This window comes from Emys orbicularis, chromosome 10 (assembly GCF_028017835.1).
Source record: "Emys orbicularis isolate rEmyOrb1 chromosome 10, rEmyOrb1.hap1, whole genome shotgun sequence".
NCBI lineage: Eukaryota > Metazoa > Chordata > Testudines > Emydidae > Emys > Emys orbicularis.
This window is the reverse complement of record NC_088692.1, coordinates 86,107,024-86,131,598: the sequence shown is the minus strand read 5'-3', so window position 1 is coordinate 86,131,598 and position 24,575 is coordinate 86,107,024.

Genomic DNA, 24,575 nt, shown 5'->3' with positions numbered 1-24,575 from the left:
CAAGAGGGGACGTTTGGGAGGCGTCCAGCCCATACACTGCCATAATAAAATAACTTTCTAAAGGGGGGCTCCTGAACTGACTGCTAGTGTGGACTCCTACAAAACTGTGCTGTTGGGAGGAGATGTAATTCTTTCACACCTCGTTTAAGTCCAAGGATATGATGAATTCCCAAGTGTCACGTCTTCTACAACTAATCAGGAACAAAACGCCATTGACGGAGACTGGGAGGCCAAAGTACAAAACATGTGCCTGTGACAAGAGAGCCGACCACTTGTGATAGCCAGAACAGACCACGTCCTAACTGAGGGTCTGACAGACGTGGGGCTGCTTGGTGGTGAATATGGATCTGTGCCCCAAGATGTGTTTTACGTGTAGGATTCCTGAAGTGCGGTGTTGGGCCACCCGGTGACAGGGGGCGGGGGAGGGGAAGCCGTTTCAGGCCTGGGATTAAGAGTCATTGAGGCTTCGTCTACACTGCCCAGTTAACCCAGGTGAGGGGTGAGCCTTGCCTGGGCCTGAGCAGCCACATTGAAAAGCCCTACCTGAATTACTGTGATGCCACTGATGCTGCGCTGCCCCGTGTGTGTCTGGGGGGGCGTCCCATGGCCCTTTGGGCCAAGAGACGCTAAGATTCTTTCCCAGCCAGTTGTGTCCATTGCAGGAGAACTTGACTGTCCTTCAGGGGGAATTGTGGGAAGGCATTGGGGGACTAACAGCACTGGAGTGGTTTAGCCTGCGTCTTCACTGTGATGTGGGGGGTTCCTGTTCGAGCTAAAACAGGGCCAGGCCTCTAATCCACACTCCCAGCCTGGTAAAATAGCCTGGGTTTAAAAGCAGCTACAAACCTAGTGCCCAAGTTTTTCTGTGTGGACGGCGGGGGCAGCTGGGCTAAAACCTGGGCTAAGAACCCAGGTTAACTGTGCATTGTAGACAAACCATTATTCAGCCATAAGTATATACTCCTTTTCTTTCACCGATATAATTCAGAATATTAAAGGAGAACTTAATGCAAGGTTCAGTTCAGGACTATGGGGAGCGGCAGTCCAAAGAAGCTGGAAATCATTCAAGATGCTGATTGAAGCCATCCCTAATGATGGATTAAATATTGCTCTCCATCTGCAGTCCACAGGAGAGTGCAGTCCAAAGGACGGGTTTCATACGACATGCAAGGCCCTTTAATACAATGCGGAGACACAGTAAACCAAGCCAGAGACAGATGGGAAGGATCTCTCTGGTTTACGTGAACAAAGAATCAGCATTGTGGAGCTGAGAGAGGGATGAAGATTCACCAGACTCGATTTAGGCTGAAGTCTGACACACTGGCCACCAGATGCTCTAACAGGATTCATTCCTGGGAGCTGTTCAGCCTTTTGTCTGTTTTCACTTTATTTAACAGCTGCCCTTTGGATTGTGCTACTTTGTGGGCTGCAGATGGACGAAGACATTTCAGAAAACATACTCAAACATTCATCTACTCTATTCTGATTCAAAGCAGCTTGGCTGGACATGTTCCTAGGGTTAGGAGAGTCTGTGGATTGGTTTTTAGAGAACGCAACATACCCTATCGTCAGAAATGATCAGAACTAGATATTTAATGAAAAGACCCAGAACTTTTGGGAGGAAATAATTTTTCCAAGAAAAAAATATTAGGATGACAGGACCATATAAATGTCTCTTCCTACTAAACACCAAAACACACTGAGCATTTGCAAGTTCCCCCAAGGAGCTTCACTCTCATCTCATGCCTTTGAGCAGGTGTTTGGAAGGCTGAGAAGGATGAGAGCAATCCTCCTTTGGGGAATTCTGATTTGGTTTGTATTGTGCTGTGGAGCCTCATGATTACATATACAGGGATGGGGGAAAAGATGCTGCAGTTTGGGTTCCATGATGATCTTGCAGCTGCTGGCAGGGAGATCCTGGAAATTGGGAGAGGAGAAATGTGTACACTAGCTTTAGCTCCATCTTAACTTCACCCCACGGTTCACCTGCATAATGGACACTCCGAGATCTAGATATAAGGACACTGAGTACTGTTATCCCCATTTCACAGAGGGAGAAACTAAGGCACTGAAGGGTTAAGTGATTTGCTCAAGATCCAGGAAACCTGTGGCAGAACTGGGAAGAGAGCCTAGATCTTCTGATTCCCAGTTCTATGCATTGAACTGCATTAACCTCCCAGTCCTGTGCTTTAGCCTCACAACATCCTTCCTCTTAACAGAGCACTTCATAGTGTGCATTTGCAACCGGCTTTCCTGTTTGTGGGTGCAATTTGTGTCTGCACTTTGGCCGCCACAAAAGGAGCCAGGAGTATCAACTGGAGTAGTTGTACTTCTAAATAAATTTGCACCTGGAATCAAGAAGATAAAGCTGTAGCTATTCAGATTTGCACCGTGAACTGAACCGCGGGTGTAAACATGCGGATGCAAACTTCACCCACAAAAGGAAGGCCTCCGTTCTGAAACATACTAAAAGCTCTTGCAACATACAAGAAGAAACATCTCAGACTGGAAGCCTCCTGGAGCAGCTAGTTCTCTCTGGGTTGTCTTTCTAATCATGAAAGTCTAAGGTTTCTGTTTCTGTGACCTCGATATGTCTGCAAGATCAGTTGTTCCAGTGAAGTCGAGTTACTTCAGGCAAATCATTGCCTGCTGCAGAGTTCATACATTCCCCCTTTTAAATGGATTAAGTCAAGTATCTCTATTAAATCATAAAAAATAAAAATCGAATTCTGCCAAGTCTACTTATACCATCACCAACCATCTAGCAGAAGTAATCATCCTCTCTTCTATTTTAGTGGGTATGCACCAGAGTTATACATGTCTAAACTTTACTGAGTCATGACGAAAGGACAGGATAAAAGCTGATAAAGACTCAAAGGACAAACTGTAAGGAGAGAGAGAGAGAGAGAGAGAGGAGTTATTTAACAAAAAGGGGAGAGGGATATACATAGGAATACTTGGACGCAATGAAGAAAGGAAAGGTTTAGGCTGAATATCTGGGAATCTTTACAAGTTACAACTGAATGTATAACGTAAGAAGTGTTATAAGCTCTTCTTATGTACAAAAGCCACCCAAGTGTGTACAGAAACTACCCAAACCTCATCTACTTTCAACTTTCGTTACAAACCTGACATTCAAGCCAGGTTCAGCATAAGATCGATTAACCTTCCAAATGAATGCAGAGCTCTACTGTGTTATTGGATTCAATTTAAGAAAAGGGGAATTAATGCATCCGATTCAGACATAGTTGGGGACAGCTTTAAGATGGAAGGTGCTTGTAACTTGGCATCTACTTTCGTATCCTTTGCTTTTACACCACAGTACCAGCCACAGGTTACCTGCAAAGACACACAGGCCTTCTGTTGTATGCAGTCAATTTGTAAGTGGCCTTTTTGGGGGGGAGGGCGAGAGAGAGCTCTCCGCTGGGCTTGTATAGCTGACCTCAGGAAAAGCAAGCCTCATGATGGAAGGTCTCGCCTCCCATCTGGGCTGCAAGCTCTGAGAGGAGCCAGTCGGTCTGACTGCCACTAGCTTTTGCTTGCTTATAAATGCTGAGAACATCAGATAATCCAGGGATGTCAGGGTCAGCTGTTCTAACTGCTTTATCAGTCATAGATCACTCCCATGGCCAGCCTCGTTCAGGAGACAGATTTCAAATGAATTGTGTGTGTGTGTTCAGTGTACTTGGGACACCGTGTCCCCACCAACGGGGCCTCTGCTCTTTGATGCAAAATGTTATTTTAAAAGTGCCACCCTTATTAGCTGTTCTCACAATATATCTGATGAAACCCAGAGGGAAAAGGCTGCAGATTAGCAAGCACAAATACAGCAGAAATCCAATTTTTTCCTGACACTACATAACAGGAGAAGTCAGTTCATCCATCTCACAGCATGCTGTCTCTTCAAATCGCCTGTATCCCTTGCAAATAGAATGAGATATTCATAGAGTTTAAGGTCAGAAGGCACCATTAGATCATCTGTCGGCTGACCTCCTGTGTATCACCAGCCACAGAATTACATCCAGTTACCCCTGTACTGAGCCCAGCAACTTGTATTTGACTAAAGCATCTTTCTAGATATTGGATCTTCCAACTAAAGCACAATAACCCAAACCTGCCTCCTATTTCGGGGGGGGAAGAGAGAGGGAGAATTGATTTAAACAGTGGATATAACGTTGTGCTTAGAGTTAGTTCAAGTGTTTGTCCTCCTTGCTTCTTTTCCTGGAATGTGAAATGGGAACACGGCTTTGTTGACTGTGGCACAGGCAGCTACGTGACTGTTGTGATCTGGCCCTCTCTTTCCTGAACCTTTAAATATCTAAGGAGGCTGCCTGTCTGCAGGAGCATCTGCCATTTTGTGAAGCAAAGTCCAGGCAGTTTTTAAATCTGACCAGATCCAGCAGCTACCAATCCGCTGTGCTATACTTTTGATTTGAAATATATTGGGCCAATTTAGCTTCTGGCCCCTTTACATTGCTCCAGTGGCCTTGAAACTGGCAGATCTGGCCACCGGGAAATGTTGGGACCCGATTCTGTAACCGGGTTACAGCCCCTTTGCACCCTGTGGTGGCATGTTCTCGGCTAGACATTTGCATCTAGATTACAGTCCTTTTGTGCCACCACACACACAATCTGGATGCAAAGGCTCAGCACAGACTTCCTCCTCTGAACAAAATCTCCCTGCTGATGCATCTGCCGCAGCCCGCTCTTGCGTCCCCGCTTCCTGCCTTGCTGGTGTACGGACCATGGCAGGGCTCTGCCCCAGGACACCAGTCCCCCACTGGTGCAAGGCCTGTGTCAGTAGCACACTTAGGAGCTGCCCAGCAGCAACTCTGAATGGTCATCTGGCCATAACCTCCTCTCTGGTTCTCTCCCATCTGCTTTGCGTGAGGCAGGAAAGAATCTAGCAATTGGTGCAGCAGGCGTGGCTGGTGCCCTGCTGTACTCTGGCGTTTCTTAGCTGCTGGATCAGCCAATGCCATAGATACCAAGAGTGAGTTGGAGCAGCTCTTACAGCTGGGCCGTAAGCTGTTCTGCAGGGTGGAAAGGTCCCGCTCTGGCTTTAGAGCAGAGGTGGGCAAACTACGGCCCGCGGGCCACATCTGGCCTGTGGGACCGTCCTGCCCGGCCCCTGAGCTCCTGGCCCGGGAGGCTAGCCCCTGGCCCCTCCCCTGCAGCCTCAGCTCACTGCACGGCCGGGCAGCACAGCTGCAGAGCCCGGCCTGACCCGGTGCTCTGTGCTGCGTGGTGGCGTGGCTGGCTCCAGCCAGGCGGTGCGGCTGCCTGTCCTGGTGCTCTGAGCGGTGCAGCTGTAGCACCGTCAGCCACCGGTGCTCCAGGCAGCGCGGTAAGGGGGCAGGGAGCAGTGGGGGTTGGATAGAAGGCAGGGGAGTTCGGGGTGGTGGTCAGGGGGTGGGAGCGTGGATAGGGGGCAGGGCGGTCAGAGGGCGGGGAACAGGGGGTTGAATGGGGGTAGGGGTCCCGGGGAGCAGTCACGAGGGGGGGGGTTGGATGGGGTGGTGGGGGGCAATCAGGACGGGAGGTCTGGGGACAGGGAGGGGTGGATGGGGCAGGGGTCCTGGTGGGGCCGTCAGGGGGCGAGAAGCGGGGGGGTCGGATGGGGGCGGGAGCTGGGCCACGCCTGGCTGTTTGGGGAGGCACAGCCTCCCTTCACTGGCCCTCCATACAATTTCGCAAACTCGATGTGGCCCCTGCTTTAGAGGGATGCATTTCTGGTTTTAAGCCATCTCTGCCTCTTCCTGCCACATTCCACTCCTGTGCCCAGTGCAGTTCAACTGGACAGAGCGTCAGGTCCTTCTGCAGTGATTTGTAGAGAACCCGGACGTTTTACTAGCACTGGAGGAAAAGCTCCATAAGCTAGTAGTATATATTCTAACTCCAATGAGAATGAGCTGGATTTATAGAAGAACTGGAAGCCAGCTGCAGAAAGACTAAAGACTTGTCTACCCAAGGAAACTGACCGGCAGAACTTCGCAGTATGATCTGCTGCAGACGTGGAGTAATTAGGCCAGAATAAAGTAACTCTCATTCCAGGACAGCAGCCATACGGGGAATTATACATAGCTATAGCAGTGTAATTATACCGGTTAGTTTCCTTCGGTAAACGAGCCTGAAAGTGCTAGGCTGGAAAGGGACTATTTTCCTTTGCAACCTAGCAAACCACGCCATGCCCTTAGAATGCCATTCAGTGCGCCAGCAAAATAAACGGCTATTTGCAAAGAAAACCAACGATGCCGGCACGTTTTCTGAAAAAGCAAAGGTAATACAAGGTGCTTAGCTCCCATGGCTAAAAGGAAGGGAGCACAGATTACAGGGGAAGGAGAAGCATATAGGTGGCACTGAATGGCACATCTTTGCCTGGGCCAATGCCACAGACAATTACCCATCTTAAACAGTTCATCTCTTCTCATTTTAGGCACTCTCTCCTCTACTCAGCCTCCCTCTCTGCCTCATCTCACCCTCTTTTCCCCCCGACTGGTGTCTTGGCCCATTCAAGGCTCCTGGGACCGGCTGCATAACACAAAAGACAGCTGTTACATGTAATCTCTTTAATCTCATTGGAAATTCAGTTGGAATGTCTGATCTGTGAGCAGTTCGTCACTGCATCGCCATTATACACTGAACGTGCAATTGTTGGCTAGCCAAAGGCCCCCGATCAGTAAAGCAAGTAGGTCAGAAACATTTACAATTCCTTCCACACTTCCACACTCCCCACCCTTCCCTGCTGCCCTCCCCTCCCCTGTCTTGGAGGTGCCTGCAAGCAAAGCACTTTCACTCAGATCTGGGCAGAGTCAGCAGCTTTGTAATTGTAATGGACTCTTCACTATCACAGACCCCCCCGAAAATAGCCAGGGGCTGACAGCGAGTTTAGCCCACCGCACAACAAAGAGGGGATTCTCCGGCGACTGCCTTCGAGGCGCTTCCAACGTGAAGGCCCAGTCACAGTCCTGTTGACATCAGTGGCAAAACATCACTGGATTGAACCCCAAAGCAGGGGCCCGTAATTGGGGAATTCACGCAGAGAGCTCTTGCCCTGCCCAAAACATGCGGTATTAGAGCCCCATCCCAATCGAGTGGAAGCCCTCCAGTACCCCAGACCTAGCAGAACATTGGTAGCGCCCACAGGACATGGTGAACATGACCATGTTGTGAACATTCTTGGCGCAATGGCTAAAGATGCGGTGAGAGCCTGGAAGAACATTTCAGGCTCTTCTGTTGGGCCACTTGGCGACTCAGCATCTTTCAGCCCTTTAATAGAAGCACAGACTGGCCTAAATGTTCACCACTGAAGAGGCCGGATGCTCTGTAATTCATCCCTGCTGTAGTTGACTTACGGTCTATAGTTTCTCCAAATGACAATGAATTAGGACAAAGGGGAATGGATAATCATCACATACAATTAATAGGGTGTAAATACCAAAGGAGGAAGAAAAATTCTTTGGGTAGGAAAACGTGGTACAACTAGAAGCAAATAGGATGGAAGAAAAGGAACATTTCAGATGAAAAGCAAGGAGATGTATGTTAATAATGGAATATCTTAGATGTGGAACAAACTCCCAAGGAAAGTGGTGCAAACCATGTCTCAAGTCAATTAAACCCAGGCTGGACAAATCCCTGGAGAATCGACTGTTTGGAACAAGCCTGGATTGGCCCAAGCAGATGAGATAAATGACCAGGTTAGGTCCTTCTCACCTCTAATTTCCATGAGAAAGTGAAACAGCAAAAAAGCCAAGACATCGCTTGTTTCCTTTCAGCTAGGCAGATTCAAACATGCTTTTGTGTCTGTTTTTAATTAGTATGTTTGGGTGTGGTTCTTTAAACAGGATAGCAATTTTCACAATGACCTGCAGTGACATCGAAGACTGTACCAACTATTGTTCTTTTGGGAAGGAAAATAAATTAACATGAAAGCCCATAAAATCATGGCATAGGACATTCAAAGATGGGGCAAGAACATTTATGGGAAAAGTATCTGGTCTAGTATCCTCCAGGAATCTCTGGTCGATACAGGATGATGCTGACCCAACTGAGACAGGACTGGGTTTCAAATTAAATTATTCTGAATAGATTTTGATTTGTCCAGGCACTGGAAACAATCTCCAGTAACAAGTTTATGATTTTCTTCAGTTCTTAATTTAACAGTTATGCTGACTCTCTTGAGCCGTCCAATGTTTCAGTAACAAAGTCATTTAAAATGAGCTGCTCAGGAAAACCCTGAAAAGAAAATCATGCAGTGCAGTATTTTGAGTTTCTCTGCACGGCAGGGAACAAAGGCAGAAGTACAGTTTGGTTTGTTTCTTGGGAAAGGGACAGTATTGTTAGCCTTAAGCTCTCCAAAATCAGAGTTGGGAGGCTCCAAAAAAAAAAAAAAATCACAAGATTGCCTTAAAAATCAGGAGATAAAAAAAATAAACAATTTGAGGTTCTTTTTCTTTGCTTTCTACTTTGAGAGCCTTTAGGATGCACTTGGGTCACATTTTCAAGCTTTTCTCTGCAACCATGAGGGCTAGAAAGTTATTTTTCTCTTTTAAACGAAAGCTGAATGGGACGGGTTCCCCAGGGGGCAGGCTGGGACTGTTGTGCCCCCCTTACCTCTCTCCAGCCTGGGCTGTCTCTCACAATGCCTTGCTAGTGACCAGCAGCAAACCCCTCCAGGCGCTGTGATCACTCAGCACCACAGCATGTGGAGCGCCCCACACCCCACTAGATTGCATGAATGCTCCCAGAGCCACTCACGAATCACACAGAGAAAGGCACCAACCAAATCCCCCCAGCTCCCAGCACTGTGCCCCAGGAATATACCGTCTTGCACTGCTTAAGACAAGCAGTACAAATTTATTATTTGGTTCACCACTTCATCAACAGAGAGTGGACATACATGAGCCTTTGCAAACCTGAGCAGATTTGCCACACACTTCATACAAACTCACTGGTAAAGATAAACAGTAAAACAAATATATTTACTACAAAAGATAGATTTTAAGTGATAGGCAAAAAGTCAGAGTTAGTTACCAACAGAAATAAAATATAAGCATGCAGTCTAAACTCTCAACCCTATTAGACTGGGCAACAACTAGACTAAGCAGTTTTTCTCACCCCACTGGATATTGCAGTTCAGAGTACACAGATTTCACCCTTGAAATGTGGGCCACTCCCATCAGTTGGAGTCTTCAGAGTGTCCTTGTTGCTTGCACAGCAGGTGGGTGAAGGAGAAAAGCCAAGCCTGGGCCCCCTGTGTTTGGTTTGTGCTTGGAGAAAACAAGTCCAGGCATGTCTGGGGGCATTGCTGAGTCTCCGGGCAAGGTTGAGCAGTTGCCCTGCTGTGGCCTCATGCAGGTGAGTCATTGCATTGTAGCTCCCTTGTTGGACAATGGTTGTTGATGGGTTGTTTAACACCCCGCCTGAGTGTTAGTTACTTTCCTTGCTGTTGCCTCTGGAGAGCCAATATCTGGCTGATTCCTCAAGACCATGATTATTTAGAAATGAGGACTATGGGGATCCCAGAACGCTCCCCCAAGGTATAGAATGTCACACTGAGGCCTTGTCTACACTGCCACTTTACAGCACTGCAACTTTCTCGCTCAGGGATGTGAAAAAACACCCCTGAGCGCTGCAAGTTTCAGCGCTGTCAAGTGGCAGTGTAGACAGTGCAGACAGTGCACCGGCTCCCAGCGCTGGTAGCTACTCCCCTCATGGGGGTGTTTTTTCCCCAGCTCTGCTCCCAGCGCTGCTGCTGTGACTACACAGCGACTGAACGTTGCTAGTGAAGACATACCCTGAGATTCTAACCTAATCAGAGCAGGGCTCTAAGAAAAAAGACTTGGGGTAAAATCATGAGAGAGCGGGTAACACCGAAGGTGACAAATGAACAATAATGAAAATGGAACTCTTGTGTCCCCTGAGCTATGGATTATTCCTTACAGCACCAAAAGGTAGACTCTTACTGCACCATCAGGAAAAAATGACTCCCAACTGACCCTGCAAACAATTAAGGACGGTGCCCTAGGACTTAAGGATTTGTGCTGGACCTCTGCAGAGGTCTGAATTTCACCAGTAGGGAATGAAAAGAGGTGTGAAAAGAGGTGAACCCAAAAGAGCAGTTTGGCATGTGAATGTTCATTCGTGTATAACTCATCTCTATTACGGTAGAGCCAGAGGGGCCACCCGATGGGCGTGGCATTGTACAAACAGATAATAACAGTCCCTGTCTAGACGAGCTTACAACCTAAATAGGTAAGCCAAGCAAAGGGTGGGAGGGGAGACAGGGGAAAGGTCACACAGCAGGTTAGTGGCAGAGAACTGGGAACAGGACACAGATCTCCTACCCAGCCCAGTGCAGTAGGCTACTGATCCACCCTGTCCTACAGCTTTCTAGTGCTACAAATAATGCAAACAACATAGTGTGAAACAAAACCCTTCTTCCACTGAATAGGAAGGAAAAAACAATAAAAAGTTAATAGGAAGAAGGAAGGAACTTACATTCAGCTGCAGGTTTGTCCTGGCCAGTCTGAGTGCAGCTCTAAAGCAAACATTACTAGAAAAAGTAGCTTACAGTTTGTCATCCTCAGAAAATGAAGAGTTGCCACTTAGCTAAAGTCCGAAGGGAAGGGATCTTTCCCACCCCTTGGTAAGAGAAATTTACAGCTAGATTCTCAGCTGGCCCCATTCCATTGAAATCAATGGAGCTATGCTGATTTCCACCAGCTAAGAATCTGGTCCCAGGTCTTTAAATTGTGCCTCCTTTAGTACCCCAGTGGCTGGGCAGGCTTCTCCTTTCCCTCCCACTGGTTTTACAACCATTGCAACTTCAACATAATTTCTCCTGATTTACAGCTGTGCAAAGACCATATTCTACCCTTGCTTCCCCCTCCTGCAACCTCACCGAAGTGAGCAGAGTGGGGCCGAATTTGTCCCATCTTGTCTTAACTTGTCCCGCGTGGAATAAACCTCTTTCACCCTGTTACTTTCTGCCTGGGTAAGTAGCTTTGTTCCAATGTATTTCCCCGAGTAGCGTAACGGAAGAGAGTGATGTTTATCACCATGCACATGACGCAATGTATTGTAAATTCTAGTGCTGATTCAACTACTCACTTGCTGGGTGACCCTGGGAAAATCACTTCCCCCTCTGGGCCTCAGTTTCCTCACCTGTTGATAGGGATGCATTGTTATCATTTATTCTGTGTCATTTCATAGCACCTAGGAGTCCCAGTTATGGACCAGAACGCCATTACGCCAAGCGCTGTACAAACACAGAACAAAAAAGACAGCCCAACCCAAAGAGCTTGCAACGTAATGATACTGACTCACCTTTGTACAGTGCTTTCGTATAGCATTAGGAGTGAGATCCTGGCTCTATTGCAGTTAGTGGCAGAATGCCAACGGACATCACTGAGCCAGGATTTCACCGCAGAAGGTGTGTGTGTGTGTGTGTGTGTGTATATATTTTGGTATACATATATACAGAGTATTACAAGGGTGTTGTACAGATTATTTCATTCTGCTTACACAGGACCAGAGACTGTGATATCCTTACCCACGCTGAGTGGCACCTCACTCCTTGAATAGTTCTAACTGATTTCAGTGGCACCAGACCAGGAGTTAGGTACTGCTCAATTTAAGAATCACAGTTGCTAAAATGGGAATGAGGATTATGGCTTGTGCTAGCGGGTCATTTCTGCTCTGCTGTAGAGACCCATTTGTCCCCCTTTATTTTATAGAGAGACCTGGTTCTGATACCCCCCCAGAGCTGAGCATGTGGTAGGAAAGCACCTCCAGCTGTGGGCAGCCACACCGTATGTTCTCCCCAGCATGGTGATAAATCGGCAGCCCTCTGACATTGCCGGCTGTACGTGCCTTAGGCACCTGCCAGCAGCACTTTGTTTGATCATTGGCTCATACTTTTCCAGCTTGTAACAAAGAAAACACTGCTGACATCACAGCGAGCACTAAGTGACTCAGCCAATAAATAATAAATTCTATTCAAGCACTGCTGTTACCAACTGGATCTCAGGTGTCACAATGAGAGGAAGACAAAGACCTGATCACACAAACAAATCATGAATGTGCTGTCATTTCAGTGCCACAGTACCTTGGCCTGCTGTCCACAAAGCCACTCCCTTACATGTCTCATCCAATGCCTAGGGACCAAGGGATACACATTCTGCCAAGTCAACAACAGACCTTGTATCTCTCATGATAAACTTTCTTTTCAAAACCACCCAGTTGCTATCAATGGATCCTTTATCTATAGCCTCCAGCAGTCTTAAGCATGTACAAAAGATGAGCCTTTAAGCCAGGCTGAGATGATTTGCTTGCTAGCCAGACAAGTTTTTTTGTTTTTAAGTGTTATCCTTGGCGATTGGTAATGGAACTTGGAGCCTATTACATTTAGGTCATAGTCTTGAGTTTGGACAAGATCAGCAGAGACCCAAGGCTGTTATTACCCTCTGTGGGCTATTTGGTGACTTAAGTGAAATGAGTTGATGGGCTAAGTCAAATCTGCAGTAGAGAGATACCTCAACGTATGAGCTACTCCCCCATCACCAGGTCCATCTGGCTCAGGACCTAGGCGCTTTGGTGGGGAAGAGTCTGATGCAAAGCTCAGTTGATGTCTTTAGAAAGACTTGCGTTGAATTCAACTGGCTTTGGCCAGCCCCACAAGGAAGTGAGATGTTCCCATTTTCTCTTTCTGTACCTGGTCAGTGAGTGAATATTGGGCTTCACCCCTCATGCCTTTCATGAGCACTACAATTTAAATTAAAGGCCAATTATTCTCCTCATATGGCACATGACCCGAGGGCAAACTAAGCTGAAGTTTTGAATTCCCTCCTCCTTAGCTTTTAGCCAGCTTCTCTGCATGTTTATTTCTATTCTAGAAGCAGAAGGCACTGGCCTGCGAGTAGGAAGATCCGGGGTCAGTTCCTAACTTTGTCACAGACACCCTGTGAGGCTTTGGGCAGGTCACCTAGTCTCTCCAGGCATCAGTTGGTGAAACGGGGCTAGTGGTATTCCCTTTGGCTGTGTGGGTGGCAGGAACTGCCTCTTACTCCGAGCATTTTCAGCAGCTAGCACAGCGGAGCCTGGACGCTAGAACACAAATCACATTTTTCCGTGGTTTTGCCGTGTGTGTTCAGATGCGTGTAGCTCATATTCAGAGACAGTCTGACCTCCATCAGGCCACAGAACGTCCCCAAAGTCATTACTAGAGCAGAGCTTTCAGAAAAGCATCCACTCTCGATTTTAAAATGGTGAGTAATGGAGACTCCACCACCGCCCTTGGCCTTGGCCATTATTTGTACTGTTTGCTTTGGGGTTGCTACTGCTACATCTGCCTAGTGTCTTCCCTCTCCTGTTTTGTTCACTCACCTTCACGGTCTATCCATCATGAACACAAATGCTATGCAGATAAGATTGGATTTTAAAATATTTTACATGTACAGAAAGAAAGAGCCACATTAGCAAGAGAAAAAGGTCAGGTCCATAAAGATAAGGTCTCTATAAAATGAGCTAAGCGAGGGAAAGGTTGGCTACGTTAGCACAATAGCCAAGTTAAACAAGACACAATTAGGAGCCATTCAGAACCCCCATCAAACTCTCACACAAATATCACAATGCCCAGAGGTGCTTTTATAGATCTTTGCAAAAGCCAAGGTAGAAAGGCCGGTGGTAGCAAAACTGGAGGCTGGGAGTTTCAAAGGAGCCCAGGGGAGTTAGGTGCCTAAATCTCATAGAAATTCAATGGAGGTGGATTGTCTGTCTCCCCTAAGCTCTTTTGCTACAACCCAGCTGAAGCCATTGTATGGGGGCTGCTACATAAGTGAATCCAAGCGCTTCACGTGAGCTTCGGTAGGTAACTTCGCAAGAAAGGGAGACTTCACTGTGTTTACGACTGTGTTTTCTGTGTCCTGCAGCTTTACCTTTGAGAGACTGTTGGAGGCAGCTGACATTGTGTGTTCAGTTGAGAGACAGACGTACACAGGAGACACACTCTGTGCTCTCTCCTGCAGACTTCCCGTTTGTTCTGCATTCTCTTTTTAGTGTTCCATTAATCTAAAATAAAAGTCACTTAGACCGAACATACATGGCCATTCTCTGTCTATGGATAACACCCACTAGGCCACTGCTGAAGAGGGAGACAGGTCAGACCTGAGAGTTGTATAGCTTGCCTAGGACAGGGGTTCCGTGGCAACCAATTGCTTTGTTCTTACGGGTGGATGGTAAAGAAAGAATTAAAAAAAATAATTCTTGACAACTGTACAAGGGGAACTGGACAGAAACTAGGTAACTCATTTCAAATGCCTGGTTGGTTTGTGGTTTATCAAACGGTAACTCAGCTACTAGTGGCCTGGATGAGATTTGGGCTATTGACCTAGAAAGAAAGGTTCTATAATCCAGTTATCAAGTCCTGAGACATCCAGTTCCCCAGAATTACACATTTAAAAACCCCCCAAACATGACCCACAACAGGCTTTAAATTCGCAGGCTTCTATATAAGCCAGTCCCCTTGTCCAGTAGATTGCACAATACGTGGTTTAAAAAAAATTCTATATGTATTTGCAGGTGTTAAATTAACCACCAGAGGGAGTCCTTGTAGCCCAATGTATGAGAGACTGACTGAAAAGGATGAAATTAGAACAACTCATTAGAAGTTCCATGAAGTCTACAGTTTTCAGTTATCGTGCAATCTCTAGTACATCAAATACCCAGACAACGGCCTGTGTTGGTAACGGTCACCAAAGGGACGTCATAATTTTTGGAAAATCTAATATTTGACAATTTAATAGCAAATAGACCAGCAGAGCAAATTGTGTGTCCTCGTCTCATCTAGTCTGTAGACTGCCTGGGACGCTCATGGATGTTCTCCTTAAACATTAATGTCACTACCCATATGGAAAAAAGATAAGCCCAAGCAGACGTGATTATTAGTTATGCCACCATGTGAGCGCCTGACATGCCGGAGACTTGGCTGAGGACACTGCCCCGCCCTGAAGAGTTTACAATCAAAGGGCCTGATCCTGCAAGTCCTTCCCTTACTCTGAGTAGCACTCTGGTGGGTAAGTGGATCAGAATGTAGGATTGAGAGAGAATGGGGAGAACAGTGCTTGATGTGTGTTCAGTTTAGACTTGCTTCTTGATGGCTCTGGTTTTAATTCCCTCCCATTTTGTTCCACTAAATGCATGTATAGTTTGTATTGTTTTTACTGAGAGGACAGGCAGGCAGGGAGGGACAAAGGGGAAGTGAGGAAGGGACAGAACTTATGGGAGGGACGATTGAGGAGGAAGATGATGGGACACAGGTGGAAGTGGGAAAAGGAAGAGGAGGATTGAAATGAGGAGAAATCAGATGTGAAGCAGGATAAGGGAAGGGAATGGCCGAGCCAGCCATTGGTGCTCAGTTAACAGGTGGCAGTGAATGTATCAAGAAGTTAGGAGCAGAAAGGGGGTGTTAACTATTGCAAATGGCAAATCAAGCATGGCAGATGGCAAGCAGCAAACCACAAGTCAAATAGCATGGATGCTAAGTCTGCAGCCCAGCTTTCTCTGTCTCTAGGGGTCATCTCAACCAGCTAACAAGCATGTGAGCTCTTTGCCATGTTTACACTAGGATATTAAAATATGTCCTGTTTTAAAAGCACACCTTTCTCCAGGTTAGACATACCCTGGACAAACACTTGTAAGCTTAGAACAAACATTAGGGGAGGGTTCAGACTAGCCTTTAGCAAGGTGCTAACTCCTTCCAGTTAACTGGTAGTCAACTAACAAGGGAAAAAACTCCAACATGGAAGTGGCAGCAAAAGCAAATGGGTTTTGTTAAGCGTGTGATCTAAACATCTTCCATTCTTTAGTATCATAGTACTGAGTTCATATTACACCAGATTCTCCTTTCCATTGGTGCTAATGACAATGACACCACCGAAGTGGATGGCATTGCTTCAGGTTTACACCAGTGCCAATAGAAGCCATAAGCAGACTTCTCAAATGTCCCTCATAATGAGGAACAGCATTCATTTGCGCCTGAAAGTTCCCTGTGTTTCATTCAAGTCTGGCGTCCCCTCGCTTGTATTGCAGAAATCCATTTACCTCTGAAATAAAGCATGATGAAACTGAAGTTATAGAAAAAGTTATTCACCAGAAAAGAACAAATCTCCCAGCATTTTAAGTTTCCTGCATGAATAATTTGTCTCTCAGACATTGCAGCCCACATTTGGGCCTTGGCTGATTAGGAGCAGAATTTGACCCCATGTTTGTTTTTAAAGCAGTTTGCTTTGTGTAATAAGCTAGTCCTACACCTCCAGAAACTGCATGGTTCTGTTGACTGTAAAAGCTAGAGAAAGTGGGCTGTTAAAAGGGAATCCTGCTGTTACAATTTCTTTGTCAGTTTAGCTCAGTTTAGTCTAGAGTCAGCTGAAATTATTGAACATTTTTGTGAAAAATACTGCCTTTTCGACATCGAAGTGTTCCATCAAAAATGCAATTTAAATGATCAAGTATTTTCTAAAAAAGGAATTTAAAATGTAGATTTTTTTAAAATCCCACTATGTGACCTAGATGACCAAATATTCATTTTTAAATGTTTCTTATCTTCAAAATGACAAATGAAAAAATTCATTTAAAAATTCCGCCCAGTGAAATGAAGTATTTTTAAAATGTTGGATCCTCCCCCTCTCCATCAACTCATTTTTTAACCAGCTCTAATTTAACCTCTGGGCCTGGTCTACACTACAGAGACTTTGCCAGTACAGCCATGCTGGGAGAACCCCTACTGGAGATGCAGCGTAAGCTGACAGAAGGAAATCCTCTTCCGGCATAGCTAATGTTCTTCAGGGAGGTGACGTAGCTAAGAAAACAGAAGCACTCCTCTGGCAGCATAGTTGCGTCTACACTGGCATAGCTGTGTTGGCTGTGGGAGTGATTCTTGTAGCTGACATAGCTACTGTAGTGTAGACTAAGCCTTACTAACCCCCGTCTCGTCTTTCCTGTTTCAGTACAGAGCAAACTAGGCTGGCGTTCTGGAATTTTCGACTGTCATAGCAAACAGTGCTAGAGCTCATAAAGCTCTCCCTTGTGGGCTATGCATCAATACACAATGGAAGCTCCATATTGCCCGTGAGTTCATAGGATTGCCTAAAATGATCAAAATGTCTTTGTGATGCATCATCAGGCAAGCCTACTTTAACGGATGATGTGGTTCAGTAGGCTCTGTAGCAATTGCGGTCAGCAACTTATGGAATTCCACGCAGAAAACGCACTTCGAGCATAGCCAGCCTTTGACTGAGGTGGTCCTGCAGAACATCACCTCCCCGCTGCAGACGCAATAACCACACAAGGCATTGGTTTCCCTGCACCAATTCAGCAGATTGATTGAGGAGTCATTCATAACTGAAAAAGGAACCGCCCTACTGACCTTCTCCAGAGTATGCAGGCTCCCGAGGTGAAGCCCTTTGTTAAACATTTGGGCGGGGAGCCCACAAGATTGGGTGAAATGGGGCAGCTGGAACATTGTTATTTCTGCCACTCCATGAGAAAGTCTGAAGCTTCAAATCTGAAGTAGCCTGCTAGTAACGCCTCTGTACAGCCAATCCAGTCATCCTCTGGCACTTCTAAATACCTGTCACTTTGGTATCTAAGCACTAACTGTACCAAACATGGCAGATGGACTTTGGGCTGGTCTTCACCACAGAGTTAACCAGGCTCTCACTCAGGTGTTGCCTCTAGCCCCTTCCTGTCCACACACAGCACTCTCTCACCTGAAAGGGATGGTGCTAGCAGGCCCTTCTTGGGGTATTGGCTAAAGCCCAAGCCAGGCTTTCACTGGTAACCCATGTACTTTGCAGCGAGGACACAGGGTAAAGCACACAGGTTCTGCCTTCCCACAATTCCTCCTGTGAGCCCAGAAGGGCGGACAAGTTCTCACACAGTTCCCTGGGAAAGAACCAGAGTGGCCCAGCTTACTGCAGTGCTGAGAACCATGGGACAGCCCTCCAGAAGTCCTAGCACCTCACAGCAACCCCAGCAATGAGAGAGTGGAGCGGACACACTCAAGCATGGCTTTGCAGTGTAGCCTCTCACACCCAAGTGCCGACCTGCAGTGAAATATACGGTTTCTAGTCTCAGAGCTTCACACTAACGACCATTCTAATTGCAACACAAGCGCCCCTTCCGGTGAGTGTATCTACGTGAGCAGCCTGACTCTCAGTGAGCTCAGTCGGACTATTTGCATGAGTAAAGATCTGCAGGATCAAGACCCATCCACCAGGACTCTTCAGACAGCAGCATTGTAGCGTTGCTTATGCAGAACACTGGGCAAACATCTGTCTCCGTTTCTCACTTGTACAATTGTGCTGTTACCATAGGCGTTCGCATGGGATCTCATCCATGCAGCTCAGGATAACTTCATTTTACTTGGCAGGACAAGGCTGGGCAATCACAATGTTGCAAAACATCACAGTACAACTTGCAGGGTGTCTCACATGAGCACTGATGTGATGGCATCACTTCAGTATTTAATTGTCCTCAGAAGCTCCTAATTGCAGAAAAGCTCCTAATATACTCCAGCCCCATCAACCACGTTGCTTGGAGCACCCACAATGTCGATCAATGCCTTGCAGGCTAGAATGATCTTACAACTGCAGTAATTATGCACAGATCCCATTGAGTTGATAGATTATTCCTCCCACCAAGCTAGCAGGTAAATCTCCCCTCCTTCTCCTCACCTGCTCTGTCCCCTTTGCCAGGCTCTTTCCCTCACTTGTCTTGTCTTTCCATTTAGCTCATCCCCAACTCAACTCACCTGTTCCCCACAAAATCAAGGAACTAACAAGACTTTGAGCACCATCATGTAGTGTACACTGCTGATGTGTTTTGTCCCTTTAAGCTACCCTGTGTCTCTTGTCTAGCGCGTTGGCTCTGTGTTTGTACAGCACCTAGCACAGTGGGACCCCATTGTTCATTGGTCCCCAGGCATTACTGGAATAAACTTGATTAATATTAAAATAAAATAAATCCATAGGCTGTTTAACCAGTGCGTTATCTTAGTTTACGGTCACTTCAAGTCCCATTTTATCCCAGGCACTATCGATTAAGTCCGTATGAAAAGATGAATAGGCTGAATTATGTTCTTCTCTCTCTGGTGGCTTTCAGATTTTGTCCATCCATTATTTCCAGAGGATGAAGGAGAAGCTATTGCAACCTTGCTGGGGTCTTTGAATGGTGTGCCAAGATGTTAAAACAGCCGTGGAGCACACCAGAGAATTCTTTAACTCTTAACTGACAGCCAGCATTACAGATTTGGCAAACATCTTAGATGCTTAGAACACACTCAGATAAATAAGTAAGTGGGAAAGGTTCCATAAGGCAAGAGACAGAAATGGGGGTGGACCCTGACTAAGGTTATCCCACTGGGACTAGAGGTATGTAATGATATCTACTCCCTCAGCACTCTGGGGGACAAATACATTTTTGTTTTTAGGATCTTACAAACACCAGCTACCCACACTCGTATATTATTTGATTTTTAAAAGCATTTTTCCTGTAACTTGGCACGCAATCTGATTGCCACAGGATTTTTCATTCTTTAAATAAACACTGCATAATGCACAATAATTACATTCTGTGGATGGAAACTTAAAACAACCAAGGAGGGCTTCCAGACATTTGTCTGTTATGTCATGCAAGTGGTGGAATGCCATAATATTTCATGGACACACAAAAATAAGTTAATGCCATGTGCACACAGAAAAATAATAATCAGGAAATTCAAAGTTATGGCTTCTGCAGAAATAGCAACTCAGCTCTTTTATCGACGCAGTATCATCATTAGTGGCAATAACTTTTCTGCCTGCATAATGTGGCCTAGTTACAGTTGCTGTGAGAACCACAAATATGAATATGCTTGTGCATGTAAAATTTCATCTATAAGGTAGCATGAGTATTGATTTCTTGCTTTTAAATTCCTTGTGTGGTTTTTTAGTTTGAGAACAACTAGGATTCTGCTTTGCAAATGAAGTTGTCGCATGCCCTCGTTTCAGAGCTCTCCTATCATCAGGGACTCATTCATAGACTCAGACTTTAAGGTCAGAAGGGACCATTATGATTCATCTTCAATATCTTAATCGGTAACCATCCCATTTTTAAACAGTTAAATGAAATCTTAGCAAGCTTCCAAAAATAAAATAATCCACGTCTGGACAGAGAACAAGCATCTGAAATGTTCAGGGCAATACCAATGTTCAAATCAAGTGTTTTCTCAACCATGTTGCTAATTCAGCATCCACAATATGACTGACTTTCCTATCAATAGGAGATGGACAGTTCATTTCACTGGTATCATTTGCTGTGAACACGTGTTTGAAGCAGGTTACGGAGTATTTTGCATTTCCATTCTGGTCTAGCGTGGAATAGAGCATGCACATTACTAACAATGGTTCTACCACTATTGAATTATTACTCACACACAAATTTAATGAGTTAATCTTCCTCGCAGAAGTGGTGCTAACTCAAGGCCAAAAAAAAAAAAAAAAAAAAGAAAAAGAAAAAGCAATCCTCAGACAAAACTTCCACGGGTCAAGGATTACGGTACTGCATGTACCTGGAAAAAAACCCACCCTCTGAATCATAAAAAAAAAAAAAAAAAGAGTGAAATCTACAAGCTCATTTTTTTAGACCTATTTCTGTGTGTCTATCAAAATATAGATTTTCCCCAAACTAAAATGGATAGCTTCAGGGCTTTGCTTTAGGCTATACAAAATTGACTAATTATTTGGATAATTTTTGTCAATGCCACATTCCATTTTGGATCTTCGGCCTACAGTTCTATCTATATTATTTTGTATGTCACAAGATGTACCATAACCTGTTAGTACAGTTTTAGCAGTTGGCTGAGATCACATGTAGTATGAGCTTTATAGAAACTGATCAACCTGATTTAATCACCAAGTCTGTCATGGAAGGTCTCTGTGATCCAATGGGTATTTCCCTTCTACCACTTCTATAATTTTTCCTTCAGGGCACAACAGGGTAGGCCTATTGGAAGATCCTGGTGGATGAAGGCTGAGGGCAGAAGGGAAGTACCTGTTGGAGAATGACTGGATGCTTGCCAGTCCATATGACTTCAAATAAAAGGAGGACTAACAATTTAAGGAAGTAGTTGGTAACTAACATGACATGTTAATGACACCGATTTCCTTTATTTCCCACCTTTCTCGCCCTGAGGCCTGGTGCCTGTGCTAAACTCTGGATATTACTTTTCTAAAAAGACATGAAAGTAAAATGCTCTCAAGCAAGGATCCTGTAGCTGGGCACCTTCCGATAACATTATGCCCATGCATTAACTGCCTGTAGTGCACAGCTGGGACCATCCTCACTGCTGAAAACAGAATTCTGTGCCCATGATGTTAATGGGTGTCAGCGGGAGGACAAACACAAGTGTTGGGGACGGGATAGTGAAGGGAGGCATCGGGGTTTGCAAGGAGGAGAAAGGAAGTAGCGGGAATAAGAAGAGTGATCATTTTAAACTGACACTCACACCAGGTACCAAAGACCCTTTCAGCAGCAGTTTGGGAGCTGCCAGCCTTCTAGTTATATGGACAAACGTAATTAGGATCTACTCTACACTATAAAAACCAAATGGGAATGAAGCGTTTGAACATGGCTGTTGTGTCAAGCTTTTTCTAGTAACAGTGCTTCTAGGGGATAGGAGGAAGGAGCCCAAATGGAAAACTCAAAAAGGAGACAACACATTAGAGAATATTTAAAAAACACACAAATATACTCCAAAGGGAAGGAAAAAGGTGTGTAGAGCCTCCCTTGATAGCCTCTCCCCTCTTCCGAGGAACTACTTTCCACAGTGAAAGGATATACTGCATAACCTCCACAGGTTGTTTTTAAAACTCTTCCCTTGTAGTAGTAAGCCTGTGCCGGAGGGTAGACTTCAGCCGGCGGATTGGGTGGAAGCCAATCGCCCTTGGCCAGCCTATGCCTCCCAATGCACACAAGACACTCTCCAATGGCACACTGATGCACACGCCACGGGGACTTATTGCTATAATGCAGCCTCAGCACATTTTCCAAGATTTAATTGCTGAATGAATTCATTTAGAAGAGCAGCTCTGTCCTTGGGCAGTAACTATAATGCACTGAAAAGTCTCATAATGGCTTTGAGTACGTGGAGTTACTGCCATTGACACAACATAGACCTTAACGGCTCCCAAGATGGCATAATTGTCTATTGTTTCAACGATCAGTAGATTAAGGCTTCCCTAAGTAGTGCACAGCAGTGACCATTAAAGCTGTTACAACGTTGCTTTTGCAAGCAGATAACATTACCGTGGGATAGGGAATGCCATGGGAATTCTGGGAATACAGCGGTGATGTTAGTTACTTGCAAAGGCGTTTAATGGTGACCGCTATGCTGCCTATAACACGATAGAGGATTCTGTTGTGTGTGAGACCTAGCTTGCTGTGATTCATACACTTAAATTCCATTTATAATCTCAGGGCAGTTGATAGATACAAAAATGAAGAGGAGCCTTAGATTTGATTAAATAGTTTCTGGGATTATCATAATTGTACCTCAGTATGGGTGGTGTTTTACCAGAAAGCATGAAGGCAAGGTGATTGAGCTGAAGACTTTATAGTCTAAGTATAACTGTTACATTTCACACTGCGGTTATATGCTCCAGAGATTATGAAATTGGGACAGAGCTCAGAGCAACTCCAAGTGTCTGAGTGATAGAATAATCATCATTCCACTGAAAATGAATTATGACCAAAAGAACTGCACTGTTTCATCCTTGAATCATGCTGCACAGGGCTCGTAACAACTGCAGATGTTGTGCTAAATACTAAATTATTATTTCAGAACAATGTGGGACAGGTAGGGCTGGTTGAACATTTTCTGTTAAAACTTTAGGGTTTTTGATTAAACAAAAAATTTCATGGATAGTGTCTGTTTTCCTCAAAATTTTTTTGATTTTTCCTCCAAAAACTGAAACCGTTTCAGTTTTTGGCCAAAAATGGCTGAAACGAACATATCTTTGCTTTTCATGTTTTTGATGAAAAGTAAATTTTTGCAGGAAAAACTGTTTTCCAATCAGCTCTAGTGACATGTTTAACTCTGAACTTCCTTGCATTTGTTGCCTTGAATAGATAAATTCTTATCTTCTTTTTTCCTTCTAGACACGATACCTAGAGTTACACCAGGGGAAGATATGGAGCTTGGGTTAGGGTTAGGATATGGAGCTTGTGTTCAGACAGACACCCAGAATTTAGATGCCTATCTGAAATTTACCAGCACTGAACTAACCAAACCGCTTAATTCTAGAGTTAATGCTTCTTTCTTTGTTCCTCCAGTCTGGTATGCTACTATACCATCTTACCTGTTCCTACTTAAGTATGCTCCTCCATTACAGCTTAGAGGCCAAAGTTTCTTTGTGGTTTGTGGGTCTGCATGTTTTCTGTCCAGCTGAAGGTCTTTCATTGATCTTTGATGCAGCATTCTGACTGTCCGTTTCTCCCAGGGGAGTTGATAAAAGTGAATACAATAGTCACTGAACTATAGCAATACCAGCTTCTGATCTATTACTCCAGACTACAACATGATACGTCTAACGTGGCCTCTATTACCATAGTATCTGAGCTCCTCGCAATACCCCATGAGATGGGGAATTGAAGCACAGAGAGACATGATGGTCCCTTCTGACCTTAAAGTCTATGAGACTTTGACAGAGCAGGTGATTGGACCCAGGTCTCAAGCTAGTCCTTAGCCACTGGACCATCCTTCCTCCTCAAGTCTTAGCCATTCTGAGATGACCCTCACCCAAAACAGAATCAAGCCAGGTTTGGGGTTTTTTTTCCAGTTCAAGGTGTCAATTAACTTCACTTTAGAAGATCAGAAGAACTCTTAACCATTGAGCTGAGTAGGTGAATTTTATCAAGGAGTTCAACAATTTGGGATCCCGTCAGTTCTGTTTCAAATAAAGTTGAGTGTATTCAAATGTCACAGAAGCAGGTCCCAGAACCCTATTGTATCGCAAAATGTTCTCCATCTCTGGTTTGAAAAGAGGAACTCTTCATGCTCTAGATGAGATGGTGATGGGAGTTGTCTGCAATGACCTGCAGCACCTTCCGGTGCAGATTCCCTTGAGGCTAATGGAAGAAAAACTCCATGGATTAATTTATTGATGTGCTGGGTAGTTATTCCTCATCTATCCCTGAATGCCTGTCAAGCTTTCCCTATGCTCATTTCTGTGGGCCCCCTTCAGTAATGTGTCATTTCAGGGAAAATAGACTATAGCATTTTTGATGTTCCAGCTAAATCTGGCAGCCAAGTCTATAAGAGCAAAAGAAACACTGAGGTTAGATGAAGACATCTTTGGCTGCACCTTTCTATATTTTGATTTAAATTACAGTAATCATCTATGTGGAGGTACAAAATATCTCATTTATAATAACCCAGACTACAAATGCCACGGCCATTAAAAAACTGAACATGCAAATCGGTGAAACTAAATTGTAACTCTTGTGACTCTATCATTAGTAGTGTTATTGTCTTTGGA